This window comes from Lissotriton helveticus, chromosome 1_1, assembly GCF_964261635.1.
Source record: "Lissotriton helveticus chromosome 1_1, aLisHel1.1, whole genome shotgun sequence".
NCBI classification, from domain to species: domain Eukaryota; kingdom Metazoa; phylum Chordata; class Amphibia; order Caudata; family Salamandridae; genus Lissotriton; species Lissotriton helveticus.
In genome coordinates, this window is record NC_136057.1 from 1,292,946,115 (window position 1) to 1,292,967,967 (window position 21,853).

Below are 21,853 nucleotides of genomic sequence, written 5' to 3' on the forward strand. Positions count from 1 at the left end.
TTCCCTACCTACCTACCTCTCTCTCTCTGCACCCAACCCACTGCGATTTATCGCCCCCCCTACACCAGGCCCTTGGCTAAGCACAGAGAGGGTAGGCTGCCAGCCTTGTGTCCATACTGAAATGGTCAGCCAACCTTCACTTTTCACAGGACCAGACCTATGGCTGCCGAAATTGTTTATCCACAGTGTAAAATTCACAATTTTGTGCGCAACTAAAATTTATAAGTAGGAGAAAAAAAAGATCCCCTTTCTCAGCCAATCCCATTTGTCAAAAACTTCTAATTTCATTGACCTAAATAATGTTTTTCCACAATCACTATTGTAAACTGTCAAGGTATAACAAGTGTCAACCCCATCAAGCCTGCCCAAGATAGCGTTTAACCGGCCAGTTTTCTACCTGCACCACTGGTATTTTAATGTCCTGGTCGGTACAAAAATAAGCAAAATAAGCTACAGTTGGTATTTTTAGCCCTTATCTTCTCATATTTTAAACAGCAAATATCAATAGAAAGCACTTTTGAATGTTTTCTAGAATTGCGTTACTGATCCTGGCCAATAATTAAACTAAACAAGGCTGAAAAGTCATGCTACAAACGAATACATCTGATGTTCTACAAAATCCTTTTCAGTATCATGTCCAAGCCTTCGCAGACTGTTAAACCAACAACTAATGGCCGGTATTTCTTTTCTTGCCCCTGTTTTAAATGCTAATATCTCAAAAAACTACTAAACAAATTTACATCAGACCATGAAATGCATGCTTTTTGAGTAAAGTTCTACATTCATATCAAGCTTGGCGTATATATTTTCAGCGGTTTTTACAGTAGCTGCAAGCAAAAGTTCCTAAAATGGCTGAAATGGTAAAACACTTTTTTACCTTGCAAGGAACTATGTAAACAACTGGAATGCCAGACATTAGCTGCATATGTTAAGCAAGGTCTAAATTTGGTGCAGATCTGTCTATTGGGACCAAAGTTATAGGCAAAACAAAAATTGCCCTTCAAATAAAAAGCATGGATGAACTATAACTGCACAATGGTGACTGCTGCTATGTAATGCAATTATATATGTCACTGAAAAAAACCTACTGTTAAAGTGAAATTATGGCCACCTTTGGTTGTAATACTATAACACAGCCTCAATAACTACACTGCAGCTAGATACTTTGAAGATGTCACCCATGGTCTGCAGCCTTAGTTTCAGGATCTGACATACGTGCCTGCCGAATATGTAGTATACTTGTAATGTAGTATACTTGTAAAGCGCACAGCTGCCCCAGCAACGGGGCGTCCCGGCGCTGTATAACTCTGGGGAACCCGTCCTGGCTTTCCCTGTGGGATGGTCCCTTGCTGGGAGTCCCCAAGGTGGAGCCAGGCATCCCCGGAATTGGTGGGGCCGTTGTGGAGATTAGGCAAGCTAATGCCCGGAGTTGCCGAGTGGACCCCCTGATTAGAGTAAGCACCGAAGCGAGAATTATCTAGTCCGCTGACCAAGGTCCACGACCCTGCCGCGTCGGGAATTGAACCCTGGTCCCGGGCTGACTTCTGCTCTCAGGCCTGCCGCCTCTAACCAGTGAGCCACACTACTCCACTTGCTTGGGAAAAACTACAATTCCCAGAATGCTAAACGCTAGGGGAGGTCCAGGAAGGTATATAATCTCGCGAGGCACGAGGGTCCTCACACGTGATTCTTGTCCATTGGAGTGTTGCGGTTCAGCGCACGCCCTGTCCCCGCGGAGCCGCTGCGGATTCCTCTGAAGTCCTACGGTGCCGTTTGACTCTGTGGCTGCGGAATCGAAGTTCGCGTTATTGCTCGGCAGAGCAAGAACGCATTGGCGCATGGGCGTCGAGCTTTGTTTGATCTTTCTGTGTTTCGGGCTGGAATACGCTGGATTGCCCCCTCCACACCCAAACAGGAAAAGAGCCTGTTGTTCGCGTTCTGCTAGGCTGAGCGAGAACGTATTAGCGCAAGAGCGCTGTATGATCTTAATGCCTGAGATACGGGCTGGGAGCCGCTGGAATGCCCCCTCCTAGCCTCATCAGGTTTTGAGCCGGTGTTTGTTATCCTTTGTCTTACTACGGGCTGGGAGACGCTGGATTGCCCCCTCCCGGGTTGGCCCCGTCAGTCCAACATATTTATTTATTTTCTTCTACTGCGGAGCCACTCACGGAGCCGCATTGCATCATTACGGAAGTCACAGTGAGTTATTCCAGAACTTCTACAGGAGCCGGTAAGACCCGATTTCGAACCTATACTGTTGCAGAGTCCAACTATCGGTTGGCTTGTTGTTGCTTATCTCTTATTTAACTTTGATGAATTCACTAACTATCGGGGCACATCTCCACCGTGAGATTTATTAGGGTAGCTGTCTATTTGCCTTTATTCTTTGCTTTATTTTTGGAGCATCATCTTACTTTATGGAAGCCTATTTTCCAGAGGGAAATGAATGCTGAAAGACATTAAGTTATATCGGTTATTTGTAATAGAGTGACTGGTATGTATGCCATTGAGTGTGAATCCATATATGACAGTTGTAAAGGTATGTCCCCTAGCAATAACCGGTTGTCTTTTGAACCATAGGTCGACCTTGTGTTTGAGAGAAGTATCTCAGATAGAAGAAAAGGTTCATCTCCTGATCAGTTACCAGGTACTGTATTATAATCTAGTGAGACAGTACAGGAGGGTAGAGAGAAGATTGCAAGTATTAATGTGCACCTTCTTTTGTTACAGTTGTCCCTTCCACTGCAGCTCCTACCCTTACCTATCCCTTGCTTGATTGCTTTTGTACTCTATATGCATATAGCTAGTCAGAGTGGTGGACCCCTTTGAGCATCAACCTGATCCTGAGGAGCCGGCAGTCGTGACAGAATCACATGCCCACGAAAGTTTACTCCTCCTGATCGGGCGGATCCTCAAAATGGTGACATTAGATGTTGTACTTCAAGCCTTCATCCTAGTGCAATAAGAATTGGCTACTTCAAAAGCTGAGACAACAGCTTTGAAAGAGAGACTAGATAGACAGCAGGGTAATCCGTTTGATGCGTCAGCGGGGGCTCGTCAAATCCAGGTGACGGTCCCTACTCCCATACCATTAGCCAGTCCAGAGAGATACTCAGGTGATCCTCATAAAATACAGGCCTTCCTAACCCAGATCACTCTACATTTGTCTTGCTGGCCAGCCTCGTTCCCCAGGAATCTGTGCCGAGTAGCATTTGCCATCTCATATCTGTCTGGGGATGCGGCCAACTGGGCAGTACCCTTCGTCAGGAACGATGACCCCCTTCTTTCGGACTGGTCGGCTTTCCGAAAGGAATTTGAGCGGGTGTTTGACCGAAGGGCCACCACCCTCAGTGCAGATCGGGAACTCCTAGAGCTCCGTCAAGGCAGGAAGGATCTGGTTACTTACATGACCACTTTTAACCGGCTGATCGCAGAAACCGCTTGGCCGGAAGAAAAAAGAATGGCGCTTTATTATCAGGGTCTGTCCGACGATATAAAAGATGTGTTGGCCCAAATCGACCCCCAACCTACCACGTGTGTAGATTTGATAAACCTCACCTTGCGACTTGACCATAGGCTATCGGAGAGGGGAGGAGACAGTAGGAGGCATGATAGAACATCAGGTGGCATGGGACAAATGGCTCATCCTTCCACGGTAGTGAGAGATAGCGCTCCCGAACCTATGGATGTAGGTGCTATTAGGTCCCCGTTGTCCAGGGCCGAAAGGGAGAGCCGCAGAACTCAGGGACTCTGCAAGTATTGTGGCAAAAAAGGGCATTATGTGAAGGAGTGTACCCTGAAACCAAAGAGACCAAAAACCTTTTATGCTGGAAAAAGGTAGCGCTCACAGCAGTAGACCAGGGCCATACTGAAGAGTCTGGTACAACAGGGAATGGGTCGGAGGCGAAAGAATGGAGGTTGACGTCCTTAGCGACCACTGAATCCAAACACGTAGCTACACACATCGTACTCTCCATAATACTGCAAACCAGTAAGCAACAACATTCTGAATGGTGCAGAATAGATTCCGGAGCTACTGGGAACTTTATTGACGATGGGTTGGTGCGGCGCCTGGGATTGGGGCGAGTTCCCAATCCGACACCCGAGACAGTGTTGCCAGTGGACGGTACCCCATTGAAATCCAGTCCGATTACAGAGCGCACTGAAGTAGTGGAGTTGATACTAAAAGGCAGTCCAGTAGATCATGTGGAAAACATTGTGTTGAACATAATTGAAGCTCCTCAATATGAGATCATATTGGGGATAACATGGTTAGGACTACACAACCCCACCATTGATTGGAGGCTTCAATCCGTTAGCTTCCTCTCTGACAAATGCCAGAATACTTGCATGACTAACCCTCCATCACACACACTAGAATTAGCTCAGATCCTTCACATAGCCACGGCAGTCGAAAAAGAAACGGAATTGCCATCTGTCTATGAAGCATACAGGGAGGTGTTCAATGAGATAAAGGCAGAGGTTCTACCACCTCATTGTGAGTACGACTGCCATATAGATCTGATTGATGGAGCGACAGTTCCGTCCTGTAGGGTGTATGCCTTATCTGAGCCTGAAACAAAACACCTACAGGAGTACTTGGCACACTTCCGTGCGATAGGGTTCATTCGGCCTTCCAGGTCTCCTGCAGCCTCGCCTCTGTTTTTTACGGTAAAGGCCAATGGCGAACTGCGAACCTGCATCGACTACCGCCAGCTGAACAAACAGACAGTAAAGAACCGTTACCCACTACCACTCATTCCCGTCTTGCTGGATCAAGTGAGGGGGGCCAGCATATATACCCGGTTGGACCTCCGAGGGGCCTATCACTTGGTTAGGATTCGCGAGGGGGATGAGTGGAAGACGGCGTTCGAAACCAGATACGGGCTGTTTGAATACTTGGTTATGCCGTTCGGGTTATGTAACGCCCCGGCAGCATTCCAGTATTTTCTCAATGACGTGTTGAAGAATTACATAGACCAGTTTGTCATAGTTTACATCGATGACATCTTGGTCTATTCTGAATCCAGAGCTCAGCACATCAGCCACGTCATCCTGATTCTGAGAAAATTGTTAGAGAACAGTCTCTACTGCAAACTCAGTAAATGCGAATTTAGCGTTACAGAGGTGGATTTTTTAGGGGTCATTCTAACTCCCTGGGGTTTCCGTATGGCTGAAAGAAAGATTGAGGCAGTACAAAATTGGCCAGTACCTAAATGTGTGAAAGACGTACAATGTTTTCTTGGCTTCTATAACTATTATCGGAGATTTATCTCCCAGTTCTCCCAGTTGGCATCCCCCGTTACTGCTGAGGAAGTGGGTACCTTTCGTGTGGACTCCAGAAGCCATGGAAGCTTTTAAGCTATTGAAAAAGGCATTTAGTACTGCCCCGATTCTGAGACATCCCCAGTTGGATCTACCATTTGTGGTGGAGGCGGATGCATCTGACTTTGAGGAGGGGGTCATGTTATCTCACAGAGACAAAGAAACGGGACAACTACATCCCGTGGCCTTTTTGTCTAAAAAACTAAACCCTGCCGAAACCAACTACACTGTAGCCGAAAAAGAGCTGTTGGCCATCAGGAAGGCATTCCAGGAGTCGAGGCATTATCTCTGGGGGACACAACAACCAATCACTGTGTACTCAGATCACAGGAACTTACAGTTCATGAAGACCGCTCGTCACCTTTCACACCGACAAATGAGGTGGATGCTGTTTTTCGCTGAGTACAACTTCATAATCACTTTCCGTCCAGGTTCAGAAAATAGGAAGGCAGATTCCCTCTCTAGACAAGGGGAAAACACCGTACCACAACAGGAGATCCAACAAGCCATTATAGCTCCTGAGAAAGTAATATGCTAGGTTACTGCAGAACAATTCATAAAGCAAGTCCATAGTGATCGGAGTCAGGCCCAGTGGCAAGTATGGGCGGGAAAAAATAGGCTTTGAGTCCTTAAACATGGAGTACCTCTGCATGATGGAAAGTTATACTTGCCCACACACCCTCTATGCTTGAAGGCGTTCAATTGGTGCCATAACAATGTGCTTGCAGGTCATCCAGGAAACAAGAAAACGCTGCATGTAATGAAACGTCAATTCTGGGGGGAAAACATGTCGAAAGATGTAGAGAGCTGGATCACACAATGCGACACCTGTGCCCGTGCAAAAGGCGATCAGTCCAAGAGTCGAAGAAAACTCATGCCGCTACCCACTCCCTCTCGTCCGTGGCACACGATCAGTGTGGACTTCATTGTCGGTCTCCCGACAGATCAAGGATACAATGCCATCCTGGTTGTGGTTGACAGTTTGACGAAAATGGGACATTTCATCCCTTGCAAAAATGTACCTACTGCCAGCCAAACTGCTCAGTTGTTATTGACCCATGTGGTAAGAATCCATGGTATTCCAAGAGTAATCGTTTCAGACTGAGGCCCGCAGTTTGTGGCGCGATTCTGGCACATGTGGTGCAAAGCTCTCCAGGTGGAAGACGCCTTATCCACCAGTTTCCATCCCCAAACTGATGGACAGACCGAGCGGCATAACCAAACACTCAAAAAAATACCTGAGGTGTTATTCTGAGGAAGCGGCTCAATCTTGGGTTTCTCTGTTATGGCTCGCGGAACTGTCCTACAATAATGCCTGGCACAGCTCCATAGGGGAAACGCCGTTCAAGGACAACACCGGTTTTCATGCGAACACTTTGCCTTTAATAATCCCGAGTGAAGTGCACAATCATCCCACAGTATCAGCACATGTGAAGGCTCTTCTGACAACACACTGTCGGATCCAAAAGACGCTGGTCCAAGCAAAGACTTCCTACAAGAAATGGGCCGATCGACATCGACAAGATGGTCCTCAGTACAGGGTGGGCGACAAAGTCTGGCTGTCAACGAAAAACATCCATTTCCACTATCGCAGCATATTCCATCCTCGCTACATTGGTCCCTATGTCATATTCCGAAAAATCAATCCGGTGGCGTACAAGCTAAAACTGCCTGCTTCTATGAGAATACATCCTGTATTTCACTGCAGTCTGTTGAAACCCGCTGGTACGGCGCAGTGTAAAGCCGTTCCGCCTATTCTGAAGGATGGTCAATTGGAGTATGAGGTTCGCCGCATTCTGAATTCCAAGTATCGTCAAGGACGGTTGTGGTTCCTGGTCTCCTGGAAAGGATACCAATTGGAGGATGATTCATCGGAGCCGTGTGCGGGGTTTATGCCCCGCGGGAGGTTCGATTGTTCTATTCTCGCAACCCGGGGAAGCCGGGTGCTAGGAGGCACTGGGGAGGGGGGCGTACTGTCAGGATCTGACATGCGTGCCTGCCGAATATGCACTTGCTTGGGAAAAACTACAACTCCCAGAATGCTAAACGCTAGGGGAGGTCCAGGAAGGTAATTGTAATTGTAATTGTAGGCATACTTATAGAGCGCAGCTGTCACCCAAAGGGTATCCTGGCACTTTGACCACAAACATTCCTACAGAAGTCCACTACACTGCTACACTGTAAGTTTTAAGATCCTTTTTAAAAGACGAGCGATCCTGCTTACTCCTTAGGGACAGAGGTAGGGAGTTCCAAAGCTTGGCGGCCGTAAAGCAGAATGAGCGGCCGCCCATCCTCACCCTTTTTATCTTGGGAACTGTCACCAAAAGGCCAAAGAGGATCTCAAAAGTCTGGCAGCAGAGTACCAAGAGAATAGATCTCGCAGCATCACTAGGCCCAGCCCATGCAAGGCTCTGAAACCAGGCAGGCAGATTTGAAACAAATCCGTTTTTGAACCGGAAGCCAGTGTAAGTCCGAAAGCGCGAGGGAAGACAAAGCAGACCATGGCCGCGAGAGAGCTAATTTAGCTGCCATGTTCTGCACCCGCTGTAACTTCATGACCAAGATGTTAGGGGCCCCCAGAAGCAGTGCGTTACAGTAGTCTAATCTACTGAGGATGATACTACGCACTGCTTCCGTCCTCGCTGAATGGGGAAGTAGCAGAAGAATCTTCCGCAGCATGCGTAACAGTAACATGCAGGTCGCTGTGGTTTTATTGACGAAGGCATCCAGCTGGAGACTAGGCCCGAGCAGGACACCTAAGTTGCGGACAGAATCTGCCGCTGCTACTGTGCCTAAGGTGGAGGAAGGCCAGAGCCCCTCTGGCAAAGGACGGGGCGTTCGGTCTACTGAACAATAGAGGACTTCAGTCTTTGCTCCATTGAACTGTAGCGAGTTCTGACGCATCCAATTCGCTGCTGCAGTCATGCAACGATGAAAAGATTCCATGGAGACCGCATCCCTGCCCTCGATGGAAATAATAAGTTGAGTGTCATCGGCATAATTGATGACAGACATGCCGAATGACTTAATCAAGCTTATTAGGGGCAAAGATATAAATTAAAGAGGATCGGGCTGATTGCGGAGCCCTGCAGTACACCCTGTTTTACATCTCTTACAGCTGATCGAAAAGGCGGCAAGGCCACAGATTGCTGCCTGTTACAGAGGTACGAGGCCAGCCAGTCCAGGGCCAAGCCGGTCACCCCGGACTCCCGGAACCTGCCAAGTAGAACCGCATGGTCAACCGTGTCGAACGCGGCCGACATGTCGAGCAGCACCAGAAACGCTGCTCCTCCCCTGTCGACACGCGAACGCAGGTCTTCCAAAACGGTCACCAAGGCAGACTCCGTACCGTGGGCCGGCCTGAAGCCGAATTGGGCCACGTCCAAAAGGTCATTAGATTCAAGGAAGCTGGACAGGGCCCTAGTGACCAATTTCTCTAAGATTTTTACCGAGAAAGGCAGAAGTGAAATGGGCCTGTAATTGGTCGAACCTAAAGGGTCCAAGGTGGCCTTTTTTAGCAGTGGGGTGACCACTGCCAGTTTCCAGCTATCCGGGACCATGGCCGTGGCCAAGGACTGGCAGCAGATGGAGTGGAGCAGTGGAAAAAGCTCCCCCTGAAACAACTTCAGAACTTATGTGGCAAAGGGTCTAGCGGGGAGCCAGATGACCCGCCATTAGCCAACAAGCAGAATTCCTCCAGGGAAGGAGTGGGAAAGCAGGTCATCCGAGGTTGTACTGCTTCCTCCACAAGCCCCTCCCGAATTGCTATGCTGACCCGATCCAAGAAGCCAGCAGCGGGGAGACTAATTAGATTGGGGGCAGAAAGTCCATTCAAGATGGTATTAATTTTTTCCTCAAAAGCTGAGGCTAATGAGTCGCAAAGTTCCTGAGAGGCCGGGATGGCAGATGTTGCGCAGGCTGGGTTTGAAAGATTTTTAACCAATTTAAACAAGGTTTGCGACTTGTTACCTGCTTTAGCCAAAGTGGCCTCAAGAAACTTAGCTTTGGCCAGCCTAATCTGAACTTTATACTCCTGGAGTTTTTTTTTATAAAGCAGTTTATCTGATTCTGAATAGTGCCTTCTCCAGACCCGCTCTGCCTGTTTACAACGAAGTCTCTGTTGGAGGAGGTCGCTAGAGAACCAGGGGGTGGCTTTTTGCGACTTATCTTTCACCTTACGCATTGGAATCACCTTATCAAGCGACTCAAGGAGCTGCTGACAGAGAGTGGAATAACTCTCCTCCACATTCTGACCCAAGGCAAAAGCCCTAGGCAGAAGTGTGGGTAGATTGGAGCCCTTAAGTAGCCGAGCCCATTGCCTCCTAAGTATAGGCCTGACCGGAACGCTATTACTCAGCGAGCCAGCTGGTAAGAGAATAGAAAAATGGATCAATGCATGATCTGTCCAGCATTGGGCCGCAACCTCCTTAATCGAGACTAGCGGTTCAGCTGCAAAGATCATATCCAAACATGGCCTTTAACATGAGTAGGGGCGGACACCAGCTGCGTAAGGTGCAGATTATTGCAAGCTTGGTGCAGATCTCGATATGCAGAATCATGAGGACCACTGGGCCAGAGATTAAAATCGCCCAGGATTAAGAATCTAGCATGGGAGTTAGATAGATCATAAATCAGATCTATCAAGTCTTGAAGAGATGATATCGCACTGGTGGGAGGGTGATAACAAAGTAGCCCCGCAACCAGTGTTCCACTCTGATCTTTCAGAGAAAAGCTCATGAGCTCAAAGCCCTTGACTGATTTAACTTCGAGCTGAGAAAACGAAAGAGAGTCCTTAAAAATAAAGCCCACTCCACCGCCTCTCCCATTAGTTCGCGGGATGTGCCTGATGGAATAACCTGACGGGCAAGCCCAGCCAAGCTCCACACTACTCTCCGTCCTGGTCCAGGTTTCAGTCAAAAACATGATATCAAGCTGCAAAGAGTCGATAAGAAGAGCCGTCTCTGCATGATGTTTGCAGAGCGAGCGGACATTCAGTAGTCCGCAGTTTACACTCACCAAAGGAGCCGGCGGGGGGGGGGCAATTGTTCACCCATACTGGGGAATTGGTTCACCAGACAAAGTTCTTCCCTGGAGTATGTCAGGTGAGTTGACGCAGCGTGTCTAGCGCTAAGCGTGTCCGGAGCGCGAACGGGCGCAAACGGGCTTACCTCTGGCGCACCTCCGGCGCCCCGCCGGCGAGCCCGCTGCACGCCCACGCTGCGCGCTTGCCTATACATCTCCTCTTATAGTGTCATGCGCGGGAGTCCTGAGAGTGAAGCCACTGGACCCACTTAAAGATGGCGCCTAAAGTCGGCCCGAAACGAAAACACCCCCACCTAAGATGGCGGCCAAACACCGCAAGCAGCGCCCAAAGGAAGCCCTAAGCTCTAACTAAGCCCCGCAAATGCGGGTGGATCAACAATTACAGTGCAAGTGAGTACCTGACTGTATGCCCCCTAGATACCCCCTGAGTACAGCCACAAGCGCCCACAAGTAATAGCGCTGAACGCAATGACGATTTAAAAAGCTTAAAATAGGCAGTTACAGCGCTGAGGAGCGCGCGCGTGGTAAATGCAAGTAGGTCTGTCAAAGAAAGAAAGGGAGTGGTTTAAATACCCTTTCCAGTGCGCGGGAGTCCTGAGAGTGAAGCCACTGGACCCACTTAAAGATGGCGCCTAAAGTCGGCCCGAAACGAAAACACCCCCACCTAAGATGGCGGCCAAACACCGCAAGCAGCGCCCAAAGGAAGCCCTAAGCTCTAACTAAGCCCCGCAAATGCGGGTGGATCAACAATTACAGTGCAAGTGAGTACCTGACTGTATGCCCCCTAGATACCCCCTGAGTACAGCCACAAGCGCCCACAAGTAATAGCGCTGAACGCAATGACGATTTAAAAAGCTTAAAATAGGCAGTTACAGCGCTGAGGAGCGCGCGCGTGGTAAATGCAAGTAGGTCTGTCAAAGAAAGAAAGGGAGTGGTTTAAATACCCTTTCCAGTGCGCGGGAGTCCTGAGAGTGAAGCCACTGGACCCACTTAAAGATGGCGCCTAAAGTCGGCCCGAAACAAAAACACCCCCACCTAAGATGGCGGCCAAACACCGCAAGCAGCGCCCAAAGGAAGCCCTAAGCTCTAACTAAGCCCCGCAAATGCGGGTGGATCAACAATTACAGTGCAAGTGAGTACCTGACTGTATGCCCCCTAGATACCCCCTGAGTACAGCCACAAGCGCCCACAAGTAATAGCGCTGAACGCAATGACGATTTAAAAAGCTTAAAATAGGCAGGTACAGCGCTGAGGAGCGCGCGCGTGGTAAATGCAAGTAGGTCTATATAGTATATAGTATATAGTCTCGCGAGGCACAAGAGTCCTCGCACATGATTTTTTGGAGTGTTGCGGTTCAGTGGACGCCCTGTCCCTGCAGAGCCGCTGCGGATTCCTCTGAAGTCCTACATTGCCTTTTGACTCCGCGGCTGCGGAGTGGAAGTTCGCGTTATTGCTCGGCGGAGCAAGAACGCATTGGCGCATGGGCGTCGAGCTTTGTTTGATCTTTCTGTGTTTCAGGCTGGGAGACGCTGGATTGCCGCCTCCACGCCCGAACAGGAATAGAGCCTGTTGTTCGCGTTCCGCTCGGCAGAGCGAGAACGCATTAGCGCAAGAGCGCTGTATGATCTTAATGCCTGAGATACTGGCTGGGAGCCGCTGGATTGCCCCCTCCTAGCCTCATCAGGTTTTGAGCCGGTGTTTGTTATCCTTTGTCTTACTACGGGCTGGGAGACGCTGGATTGCCCCCTCCCGGGTTGGCCCCGTCAGTCCAACATATTTATTTATTTTCTTCTACTGCGGAGCCACTCACGGAGCCGCATTGCATCATTACGGAAGTCACAGTGAGTTATTCCAGAACTTCTACGGCAGCCGGTAAGACCTGATTTCGAACCTATACTGTTGCAGAGTCCAACTATCGGTTGGCTTGTTGTTGCTTATCTCTTATTTAACTTTGATGAATTCACTAACTATCGGGGCACGTCTCCACCATGAGATTTATTAGGGTAGCTGACTATTTGCCTTTATTCTTTGCTTTATTTTTGGAGCATCATCTTACTTTATGGAAGCCTATTTTCCAGAGGGAAATGAATGCTGAAAAGACATTAAGTTATATTGGTTATTTGGAATAGAGTGACTGGTATGTATGCCATTGAGTGTGAATCCATATATGACAGTTGTAAAGGTATGTTCCCTAGGAATAACTGGTTGTCTTTTGAACCATAGGTCGATCTTGTGTTTGAGAGAAGTATCTCAGATAGAAGAAAAGGTTCATCTCCTGATCAGTTACCAGGTACTGTATTATAATCTAGTGAGACAGTACAGGAGGGTAGAGAGAAGATTGCAAGTATTAATGTGCGCCTTCTTTTGTTACAGGTGTCCCTTCCACTGCAGCTCCTACCCTTACCTATCCTTCGCTTGATTGCTTTTGTACTCTGTATGCTTATAGCTAGTCAGAGTCCAGGGACATCAGGAGGTGGCCCCTTTTGAGCATCAACCTGATCCTGAGGAGCCGGCAGTCGTGACACTTAATGCTGAGCCCACAAACAATAGGCTGCGGACTTAGCACTGAGGCCGCACACCACATGCACAATCTTGAAAATATCGAGCTGCAGTCCAATCTTATCTACACCGGTGCTATTGTCACCAGTGTAATAGGTATATTACACGTGTGGCAATAGCGCATGTGTAGTTAGGATTTAGGGCTGACTATCCATTGAAAAGCTGTTTTTCTTGTGGCATCTGCACAATTCTCCATGAAACATTTTAAAACATTGTTCATTCTATTCAAATTCATCAATCACACCACCTACCATGTGTTTCCCATGTTGCACGGGCTTTTATTTTACATGCTATCACCAAAGGGTTGTACTGAGAAGGCAGGCAGCTCTAATTGTGGTGTCATTGTGTGTGGCACCCCATAACTACAGCAGACAACAAATTACTGACATATTTTTGCAGGGAGAGTTAGAAACTGGAAAGTTGTCTACATAGTTATAAATGTTGTTCATGAATGTGAGGACATTATCTTCTACTGTCTCCAGAAACAACAAGGAATATGATTTTAAATGTGATCTTTTCTCTCTAAGGCTGTTATTTTCACACAGGGTATAATTATTATAATCCATTAGATTGTAGAAAAGAACCATATTCCTGTCATGTCATGGCAGAGTAATGTTGTACAACCCCGCTCTCCTCGCAGAGTTTGCAGAATTGGCAACTCCGTGTTCCGCGGTGAATGGGGAGTTACCGATAAACTCTGCACTGTGCAACAGAGACAATTGTTTTTTGTTGCTGTGCTTAAAATGTCGTTTTGCGCTTGTGGGAGCGACTTGCTGGGCATCGATAGCGCCCACAGTATTTTGTAACTGTTCGGGAACCCCATGAGAATTGCTAGCCACTTGCAAGCTCCCACAAGATTTTGCAGCCGCTAACGTGCCTTTAGGCAGCACCATCGACTTCTGCCAGATGTTTTGTGACATACGCTATTGTGAACTCCCACAATCTATCGCAGCGACCACCTGGGAATGATTCTCTCCTCGAGGAGCATCTAAATCTTCCCAAAATTACAATTTGGAGCAAAAAAACTCCTGAAATGTAACGTTCGCATTGGAGTTTTGTACAAGGAGTCCCTTTTTAGGTCTCACCTACGCAGCGTGCATGCACGGCATAGGAGACCTTTAGCTGTCGAGCAGATCTTTTTCCAAGCACATACTCATGCTTGTGGCGGCATACGCCTTGTGGGAGCGCACAGGGGTGCACTACAAGTACGAGTATGTGCTTTGAAAAGGAGCACAATGCGCACGCACGCACTCACGCACGCACCACTCCCGGGCGATCGCTTTCACTTTTGCTGCCGCAAAAGCTGCCAATGCTTGTTTTGTCTGCTGCCTCTTTGTGTGCATCTGATTCTCTCTCGGTTACTTTCTTATTCTCTCTTGATTCTTGTTTTATTCTCTCTTGCTGTCTGCCTTTGCAATTTTCTGTTGCTGCCTGTCTTGTTTTCAGTTGCTGCCTGTCTCTTACTATTTGTCTCGTTTTCAGTTGCTGCCTGTGTCCTACTATTTATTGCCAAAGGTAATTCATGATTAACTTCTGGGTCTGTGTTTCTGTCGCGCCTTCCCACCCGAGGGTAATGATGGATAAGGACCGTAAGCTTCAGGCCCGACAATGTTTTAGTTCATTGGCGTTGCATACACCAAAGAGCAATCCAACTCATAACACGAATGTACAAAACACAATATGAAGCTCATAACGTTCAGTTACAAAAGGGCAGTCTTAAACTCAACCACTGTTATTCTCTAATGGTGCATGACATGCTTTGCGCTCACTCGCCGGGTATCTGCCATGAAAACTTTCAGTAGTTACATTGCATATTTGTATATTTACTAAAAGAACAGACTGAGCCGGAACCGGAAATCAGCAAGGAAGAGGGCCTTAATTTACCTCAGGCACCCTTTTCAAAGGTTGATGTGAGGTGGGGCTTTAACCAATGACTTCCTATCTCCTACTTACATATCTCCAAATCCAGCCCTACCGGAAGTTTCCGCACCCCATCTGCCCTCCCTTCTGCTAGAGTTTTTATTCTTTCACCACGCCCACTACGCCGCTCTTTTGGCTTGGAGGTAGGGTGACCAGATTTTTAAAACTAAACAAGCATTGGCATAGCCAATAGGTCTCGCATTTGGGATCTTATAAGTGTTTAGCCATGCAACAGTTGGTGTTGTTGCACCAAGGATATTCTGCTGCATAACTAAATACTTTTAAGGTCCCAAAAGCAAGACCTATTGGCTATGCCAATGCTTGTTAAACTTTTTTTTCCAACATGAAAGAAGTGCCCCATAGTCTCCAACTTCCTGTTCCTGTCCAGCAGGCTTCTCCCAGTGCTTTGCCCATCTCCTGGTCCCTTTTCAATTGGATTTGGAGCTGGAAGGATCACTCTTTGTGTCTGTTGCATATATACCATTGGAATAAAGGACTTTGTATTTGAGATTTCACAAGTCTTATATATAAAGGTTTTGTTTGTTTGATAGAGAGTATGCACCAGAATTTATATATATGTGTATTCGATTTTTAACATTTATTGTGGTGGGGGTGGTCTGCAGCTTCAGTAGGGGACTCGTTATTTTTTGCATGTAATTTTATATGTTTTGTAAAAGAAAAATGTAGCACAGTTTAGTATATTTTCACCTTGTTTTTTTAATAAATGAGCAATATTCTTTTAATTCCCTATATGGCCTAGTCTGCCAATAGACCTTCCAGACAGTAGGCCCAGTACTAGTCATGGGTGCATGAAACAACTATTTCTGTGGTGTCTGTTGAATTGAAACATCATTTAGGCCTTGGATGGCATTGGATTAAAATACAAATTTTTTTTTTGTGTTATTGCACATTTTTTTCCCTGAAAAAATTGCTTAGGGTGGGGTAATGCCTTCGGAGGATATGTGTCAGTGAAACATTTTTAACCCTGTTAAGTTCCTTTTTGGGCATTGCTGAATTAATGCTGTGTTAAAATGCCTCCTTTGTCTGGCCAGTGTGTGAGTGTTTTTGCCATAGGCCACAATTTCTTTTTGTTCCCTATGTCATGTGGCATGGGGTCATTTTATATAGTCAGTGTGCATAGGCCTGCATGTGTTCTTTGTTTTCTAGGCCTCCTGTTTTTTGTTGTGACTATGTGGCTGGCGGCCATTTTGTGTAGCCAGCCAGTGTGCTTTTGCCATAGGCCTGCATGTCTTCTTTGTTGAGGCCATGCCGTCTTGCTGGTTGTTGTTGTAGTGACCATGTGGCTGGTGGCCATTTTGTATAGGTAGCCAGTGTGCTTTTGCATAGGCCTGCATGTGCTCTTTGTTGTGGCCATGCCTCCTTGCTTGTTGTTCACCATGTGGCAGGGGGCCAGTTTGTGTAGGCAGCTAGAGTGCTTTTGCCATAGGCTTTCATGTTTTCTCTTTGTTCCCAATGCCTTCTTGCTCAGTGTTGTTGTTCTTGACCATGTGCCACTGGCTGGAAGCCATTTTGTGTGTCCAGCCAGTGTGCCCTTTGCTATAGGCTTGCATTGATGGTTGAGATAGCAGTTTAATAAATAATATTCTTGAGGATTATTTCACTTATTTATTAAAAATGTTAATGCTACTTTTTAATTTTACTTAAAATAAGTTTTATTTGAATTTCTTTCTCCCATTTCCCTAACATCTGGCATTAACCCCATGTGTGCCATAGGCGCACTACAGCATTCATTGTCTAAGGGTTATTCCATTCTCACTTGCACTTTCCTGAGTTCCACAACCCATTCTCAACTTGCACATAAAGCAAACAGTTATATCTGTACATTGTTGTTGCTGCTCTTTCTTATCCTTCCTGAGTGTACAGCATGACAGTTCATGTTGGTGTGGTTTTACAAATGGATACACTGTATTGTTATTTATGATAACTTAAGTAATCAGTGACCACACTAAATGATTGTGTTTGCTTGTACTACTAATTGAACTGCAACAATGCCACTTTTCACTGATTCAGAAAAGGGGGTGGTGATGAACAGAGTGTCTGAATTAAGCAGACCACTCTTACCCAGTCCAAAGATCAGGGCTTGATCCATCACCGTTATTTAGCTCACTGCCCCATCCCAGCTCAGAACCTGGCTATATGCAAATTAGTCTGTCCCTGGCCCAGTGCATCATGGGAACAGGGCAGACCAAACTACCAAGCCAATTCTTCACCAGAAAGGAGACAAGCTACCGGGGACCGGTTTCTGGCATTACAGCCGTCATCGGCCCGGCTTGCTTGAATCCTGATGGAGCAGTGAGCAAGGGACTCATGTCTGAGTATACCCTGCCACACCTATAGTGGCCAAAAACGATTCAGAAAAGGGAGTGGTGATGAACAGAGTGTCTGAATTAAGCAGACCACTCTTACCCAGTCCAAAGATCAGGGCTTGATCCATCACCGTTATTTAGCTAACTGCCCCATCCCAGCTCAGAACCTGGCTATATGCAAATTAGTCTGTCCCTGGCCCAGTGCATCATGGGAACAGGGCAGACCAAACTACCAAGCCAATTCTTCACCAGAAAGTAGACAAGCGGTGTTGGATCTAGCCCTGATCTCTTGACTGGGTGAGAGTATTCTGCTTAATTCAGAAACTCTGTCCATCACCACCCCTTGTTGTTAAATATTTTGTCCACCCTAAGCGTGGAAGGGTATACTCAGATGTGAGTCCCTTGCTCATTGCACCATCAGGATTCAAGCAAGCCGGGCCAACGGCGGCTGAAATGCCAGAAACCGGTCCCCGGAAGCTTGTTTCCTTCCCAGTGTAAGAATTGGCTTGGTAGTTTGGTTTGCCCTGTTCCCATCATGCACAGGGACAGGAACAGACTAATTTGCATATAGCCAGGTTCTGAACTGGGATGGTGCAGTGAGCTAAAAAACGGTGTTGGATCTAGCCCTGATCTCTTGACTGGGTGAGAGTATTCTGCTTAATTCAGAAACTCTGTCCATCACCACCCCTTGTTGTTAAATATTTGGTCCACCCTAAGCGTGGAAGGGTATACTCAGATGTGAGCCCCTTGCTCATTGCACCATCAGGATTCAAGCAAGCCGGGCCGACGACGGCTGAAATGCCAGAAACCGTCCCCGGAAGCTTGTTTCCTTCCCAGTGTAAGAATTGGCTTGGTAGTTGGGTTTGCCCTGTTCCCATCATGCACTGGGACAGGAACAGACTAATTTGCATATAGCCAGGTTCTGAACTGGGATGGTGCAGTGAGCTAAAAAACGGTGTTGGATCTAGCCCTGATCTCTTGACTGGGTGAGAGTATTCTGCTTAATTCAGAAAATCTGTCCATCACCACCCCTTGTTGTTAAATATTTTGTCCACCCTAAGCGTGGAAGGGTATACTCAGATGTGAGTCCCTTGCTCATTGCACCATCAGGATTCAAGCAAGCCGGGCCGACGACGGCTGAAATGCCAGAAACCGGTCCCCGGAAGCTTGTTTCCTTCCCAGTGTAAGAATTGGCTTGGTAGTTTAGTTTGCCCTGTTCCCATCATGCACTGGGACAGGAACAGACTAATTTGCATATAGCCAGGTTCTGAACTGGGATGGTGCAGTGAGCTAAAAAACGGTGTTGGATCTAGCCCTGATCTCTTTACTGGGTGAGAGTATTCTGCTTAATTCAGAAACTCTGTCCATCACCACCCCTTGTTGTTAAATATTTTGTCCACCCTAAGCGTGGAAGGGTATACTCAGATGTGAGTCCCTTGCTCATTTCACCATCAGGATTCAAGCAAGCCGGGCCGACGACGGCTGAAATGCCAGAAACCGGTCCCCAGAAGCTTGTTTCCTTCCCAGTGTAAGAATTGGCTTGGTAGTTTGGTTTGCCCTGTTCCCATCATGCACAGGGACAGGAACAGACAAATTTGCATATAGCCAGGTTCTGAACTGGGATGGTGCAGTGAGCTAAAAAACGGTGTTGGATCTAGCCCTGATATCTTGACTGGGTGAGAGTATTCTGCTTAATTCAGAAACTCTGTCCATCACCACCCCTTGTTGTTAAATATTTTGTCCACCCTAAGCGTGGAAGGGTATACTCAGATGTGAGTCCCTTGCTCATTGCACCATCAGGATTCAAGCAAGCCGGGCCGACGACGGCTGAAATGCCAGAAACCGTTCCCCGGAAGCTTGTTTCCTTCCCAGTGTAAGAATTGGCTTGGTAGTTTGGTTTGCCCTGTTTCCATCATGCACTGGGACAGGAACAGACTAATTTGCATATAGCCAGGTTCTGAACTGGGATGGTGCAGTGAGCTAAAAAACGGTGTTGGATCTAGCCCTGATCTCTTGACTGGGTGAGAGTATTCTGCTTAATTCAGAAACTCTGTCCATCACCACCCCTTGTTGTTAAATATTTTGTCCACCCTAAGCGTGGAAGGGTATACTCAGATGTGAGTCCCTTGCTCATTGCACCATCAGGATTCAAGCAAGCCGGGCCGACGACGGCTGAAATGCCAGAAACCGGTCCCCGGAAGCTTGTTTCCTTCCCAGTGTAAGAATTGGCTTGGTAGTTTGGTTTGCCCTGTACCCATCATGCACTGGGACAGGAACAGACTAATTTGCATATAGCCAGGTTCTGAACTGGGATGGTGCAGTGAGCTAAAAACGGTGTTAGATCTAGCCCTGATCTCTTGACTGAGTGAGAGTATTCTGCTTAATTCAGAAACTCTGTCCATCACCAGCCCTTGTTGTTAAATACTTTTCACTGATGTTCTTCTTGCTTGTTTGCCCTTAGGTGTATGAGACAACATCATCCACAGTGCTGCCAGACAGAAGACCTGTTTACAATATGATGCGTGAACACACAACATGGATATCTCTTTAGCTTGTGAAGCTAAGTGCCACTGCCAAGTGACAGCTTCAAGATGACCCCAAAGAAAGATGCTTTAAAGAAAATGACCAGTGGGGGAGGAGAAGAAGCTGATTTCCACCACTGATGTATCGGCCAAGACCTTTTTCGGCAAACTTGTGTCCGCAGCAGCGGGCTCCAGGTAGCAAGCTAGGAGCAGCACCCCGACCTCAGTGGACACACACCAACCTGGGCCCAAGCCCATGTTTGTCACAGAAGCAGCCAGTCTAATCACGGCAATGAGCAGTGACTATGACATGGACTTTTCTCTTTTGCAAAATAGTACCCAATCATTGCAGGAATCTCAGATAAGTGTACAACAACAGGCACAGCCAGCAATAGTAGTTCCTCCTGAAGTAGGAGCAGTTCAGGAGATTGAGCTTCTTGCTGAGGAAGTGGAATAAGCCACTCTTTTAGAGATGCATTGTCTTCCCGATCTCCTGCAAGAAAAAGGAGGGTTACTCCACCATCTTCTTGTCCAAGCCCCCCTTCTGATGATTAAGACTCCACTTGTATCCTTCCTCGGTCTGAGAGTGAGACACGGCCGAGAGGGAAGGGAAAAGAAAGGTTCCTGAAAGCGTTACTGTTTTGGATGTAGAAGAGTAAGATAGTGACGAGCCAGTCATCATGAATAATAGCCTGGCCCCAGTGGACATCGATGTTACCCCATCTAAAATTGCTCTGAGGGATGTGGCACAGATACCACCACCACCGCCAGCGGCAATATTTGCACGGCCCCGGCAGTGACCTACATCCACAACCACCTCAGTAGAACTAGGCACTGCAGAGGCAAACTTCAAAATGCCCACCTACTGCCAGTTCATCTAATATTGGCAGTGTTACCAGCGTTAGAAATGGGACTTCCCCAGTTTGAGACTTCTTTATGGTTAACAAGAAGGAGACAAATATTGCCATATGCTCCATTTGCAGAGCAAGTGTTAGTTGGGGGTAGCTTGGTACAAACTATGGTACCAGTGGCCAAATAACTCATTTGAGAAAACACGCAATCCAGTGTGAGGAGCACCTTAGTGGACAAACAACTGCCAGCGATGTTGGTGAAAGGGGTGAAAGACTGAGCAGGGAATCCAATCCGATCATTGTGGAGGATGAAGAAGAGGAAGAAATTTTTGTTACACAAATCAGCCCTGCCTCCAGTAGTGAAGTAGTATCGCCCACATCATCAACATAGCAAGACTATACAGTGAATACCCCACTGAGACGCACATTGAGCCTTTTACCGTCGGCTCTCAAGAAGTCACCTGCATTAGTAGCATCAGAAAAGAAAAAAATCCAGGCTACTATTCCTGGCATGTTTAGGTCGGAGGGGCAGTACAAACGCAATCATCCAACAACACATTTGTACAACGTGTAGCTGGCTAAAATGTTAGTGCTGGACCTCTTCCATGTTTCTTTTGTGGAAGGGGAGGGTTTTCTCGAATTTGTGGCAGCTACCTGCCTGAAATGGAAGGTGCACCACTGGTCCTATTTTTCCAGAGTTGCTGTTCCAGCACTACATCATGATGTGCTGGAATGGCTTAGACAAGCTGTGCAGCAGAGTGTTGTTCACACTATACACCTGATGAGAGACACATGTATTGGTTCCCAAGCCACTGATTACATGTGCATCACTGCACACTGGATCTCTTTTGTGGTTGTTACAGAAATCATATCTGCAGGTGTTGACACTGCTGAGATTTTTACTGGCCCTCGTAAGCATGCAGCAGTAGCCATGTTTGCTATGGAGGAATCCCATACCATACTGCTGCAAACATCTTGGCAGACTTTAACAACAAGGTTTTTGCATGGCTGCGACCAAGAGGGCTTAACATTGGATTTGTTGCAACCAACACTGGCAGTAATATAATTAAGGCATTGGCAGATGGTGGCTATTGCAGCGTCTTGTATTTGGCTCACTGCATCACCATCATTGTACCGGACTTTCTCAAACAAGCAGATTCAGCAATTTACTGTCCACCTGCAGAAGAATCTGCACTTATTTCAGCCAAATTTTTTTTAAAGCACAGAAGCAGCTGAGGGTCATTCAGTGTGCTAATACAATGCTAGATAAAGCACTCATACAGGAGGTGCCAACAAGTTGGAATTT